Source organism: Tachyglossus aculeatus, chromosome 2, assembly GCF_015852505.1.
Source record: "Tachyglossus aculeatus isolate mTacAcu1 chromosome 2, mTacAcu1.pri, whole genome shotgun sequence".
NCBI lineage: Eukaryota > Metazoa > Chordata > Mammalia > Monotremata > Tachyglossidae > Tachyglossus > Tachyglossus aculeatus.
Genome location: NC_052067.1, coordinates 164,270,609 through 164,274,442, shown reverse-complemented (window position 1 = coordinate 164,274,442; position 3,834 = coordinate 164,270,609).

Sequence of the window (3,834 nt, the reverse complement as noted above, 5' to 3'; positions counted from 1 at the left end):
TAATGCAATGGAGTTGGTAAACATGATCCCTGCCTTCAGGGAGCTTGCAATCTAGGGGGAGGGGGCAGGCATTAAAACAAATAAATAAAATTACAGCAATCAATAAATGGTATTTATTGAGTGCTTACTGTGTGCAAAGCACTGTACTAAACACTTGGGAGAGTGTAATGCAATGGAGTTGGTAGACATGATCCCCTCCCTGCAGGATGCTACAGTCCCAAGGGGCGGACAGACATTAAAATAAATCAATAATTTATGGCAATCAATGAATGGCATTTCTTGAGCGCTTACTCTGTACAGAGCACTGTACTAAGCAGTTGGGAGAGTGAGAAGCAAGTGTGGCCTAGTGGCAAGAGCCCGGGCTTGGGAGTCAGAGGTTGTGGGTTCAAATCCCGGCTCCACCACTTGTCAGCTGTGTGACTTTGGGCAAGTCGCTTCACTTCTCTGGGCCTCAGTTCCCTCATCTGGAAAATGAGAATTAAGACTGTGAGCCCCCCGTGGGACAACCCGATCACCTTGTAATCTCCCCAGTGCTTAGAGCAGTGCTTTGCACATAGTAAGCACTTAATAAATGCCATTATTATCATTATTATTAATCCCGGTTCTGCCACTTGTCTGCTGAGTGACCTTGGGCAAGTCACTTAACTTCTCTGTGCCTCAGTTTCCTCATCTGTAAAATGGGGATGAAGACTGTGAGCCCCATGTGGAACAAACTAATTACTTTGTATTTACCCCAGAGCTTAGAACAGTGCTTGGCACATAGTAAGCACTGTACAAATACTATTATTATTATTATTATTATTATTATTATTATTAAGGAGTTTACAATCTAGTGGGATTGTGGGTATTAAGCCCTGGCAGGATCTGTGTCCAACTCCCCTCCTTCCTCTCCCCCTCCTCCCGCTCCCCATCCCCTCCGCCTTACCTCCTTCCCCTCCCCACAGCACCTGTACAGATGCATAGATGTTTGTACGGATTTATTACTCTATTTATTGATTTATTTTGTTTGGACATATTTATTCTATTTATTTTATTTTGTTAATTTGTTAATATGTTTGGTTTTGTTCTCTGTCTCCCCCTTCTAGACTGTGAGCCCGCTGTCGGGTAGGGACCATCACTATACGTTGCCATCTTGTACTTCCCAAGCGCTTAGTCCAGTGCTCTGCACACAGTAAGCGCTCAATAAATACAATTGAGTGAATGAATGAACCCCAGTACCTGGTATAACTACCCCAGTGCTTCACATAATGATGATGTGCTTAGTCAAGCGCTCAGTACAGTGCTCTGCACACAGTAAGCGCTCAATAAATACAATTGAATGAAAGATTCATTCATTCATTCAATCGTATTTATTGAGCGCTTACTGTGTGCAGAGCACTGTACTAAGCGCTTGGGAAGTACAAGTAGAGAAGCAGCGTGGCTCAGTGGAAAGATCCCGGGCTTTGAAGTCAGAGGTCATGGGTTCAAATCCTGGCTCTGCCATTTGTCAGCTGTGTGACTTTGGGCAAGTCACTTCACTTCTCTGGGCCTCAGCTACCTCATCTGTAAAATGGGGATGGAGACTGTGAGCCCTCTGTGGGACAATCTGATGATAATACTACTACTACTAATAATAATAGTAGTGATGCTTGTTAAATAATGATGGCATTTGTTAAGCGCTTACTATGTGCCCAGCACTGTTCTAAGCACTGGGGGAGATACGAGATAAATCAGGTTGTCTAACTTGGGGCTCACAGTCTTAGCCCCCAAGGTCACACAGCAGATTAGAGAAGCAGTGCGGCTTAGTGGAAAGAGCCCGGGTTTGGGAGTCAGAGGTCACGGGTTCTAATCCCAACTCCGCCGCTTCTCAGCTGTGTGCCCTTGGGCAAGTCACTTCACTTCTCTGGGCCTCAGTTCCCTCACCTGTAAAATGGGGATGAAGACTGGGAGCCCCATGTGGGACAACGTGATCACCTTGTATCCCCCCAGCACTTACAACAGTGCTTGGCATATAGTAAGCGCTTAACAAATACCATCATTATTATTATTATAGAGAAGCAATGTGGCTCACTGGACAGAGTACGGGCTTGGGAGTCAGAGGTCATGGGTTCAAATCCCGGCTCCGCCACTTGTCAGCTGCATGACTTTGGGCAAGTCACTTCACTTCTCTGGGCCTCAGTTACCTCATTTGTAAAATGGAGATGAAGACTGTGAGCCCCACGTGGCACATAATAAGCGCTTAACAAACACCATTGAAAAGAAACAAAATAGTCAGTTTCCTTTCCTGTTGTTGATATTAGTGTCCTTGGGTTCCTGAGACATTCCACGGCTCTTCATTTATCAAGGCAAACCTTTATTTATATATATATATATTTATTTGTTTGTTTATTTGTTTATTTATTTTACTTGTACCTACCTATTCTATTTTATTTTGTTAGTATGTTTGCTTTTGTTCTGTCTCCCCCTTCTAGACTGTGAGCCCACTGTTGGGTAGGGACTGTCTCTATATGTTGCCAACTTGTACTTCCCAAGCGCTTAGTACAGTGCTCTGCACACAGTAAGTGCTCAATAAATATGATTGATTGATTGATTGACAATCTGATCACCTTGTATCCTCCCCAGTGCTTAGAACAGTGCTTTGCACTAAGTGCTTAACAAATGCCATAATCATTATTAGTATTATTATAAGTGGAGGAACAGGATTAGAACCCACATCCCCCGACTCCTAAGCCCGGTCTCTTTCCACTAAGCCACACTGCTTCTCTTAAATGCTTACTTTGTGCGGAGCACTACACCAAGCACTGGGGTAGAGTCAAGTTGGACGCAATTCTTGGCCCACCCGGGGTTTGCAGTCTAAGGGAGAGAGGGAACAAGTATTTTATCCCCATTTTGCAGGTGAGGGAACCGAGGCACTGAGAAGTGAAGTGGCTTGCCCAAGGTCACACAGCAGCAGAGGCAGAATTAGAACTCACGACCTCTGACTTGTTCTTGGCAAATCGCCCGCTCCCACTAACAAGCCTCCTCTCCTCTTCTCCCACTCCCTTCTGCGCCACTCGTATTTGCTCCTTCATCCACCCTCCCTCCCTTCCTCACAGCAATCAATCAATCAATCAATCGTATTTATTGAGCGCTTACTATGTGCAGAGCACTGTACTAAGCGCTTGGGAAGTACAAATTGGCATCACATAGAGACAGTCCCTACCCAACAGTGGGCTCACAGTCTAAAAGGGGGAGACAGAGAACAGAACCAAACATACCAACAAAATAAAATAAGTAGGATAGAAATGTACAAGTAAAATAAATAAATAAATAAATAAATAGAGTAATAAATATGTACAACCATATATACATATATACAGGTGCTGTGGGGAAGGGAAGGAGGTAAGGCGGGGGGATGGAGAGGGGGACGAGGGGGAGAGGACAGCACGTATGTATTTATCTGTAGAGATCTGTAATTATTTATCTATCAATTTATTTATTTGTATTAATGTCTGTCTCCCTCTCTAGATCTCCCGCTCTAGATTGTGAGCTCGCTGTGCACCGGGAATGTTTCTGACGTTATATTGTACTCTCCCAAGTGCTTAGTGCAGTGCTTTGCACACAGTAAGTGTTCAATAATAATAATAATAATATTGGTATTTGTTAAGCGCCTATTATTATTACATAATTACTATTATGACCTCCCAGGAGGCTGGGAGGTCAGCAAGGAAGCTGATGAAGTAATCTAGGCAGGACAGGATGCCTGATTGTACTAACGTGGTAGCGGTTTGGATGGAGAGGAAAGGGCAGATCTTAGCGATGGCGTGAAGGTGAGACTGACAGGATTTATTTACTTATTTTACTTGTCCATCTGTA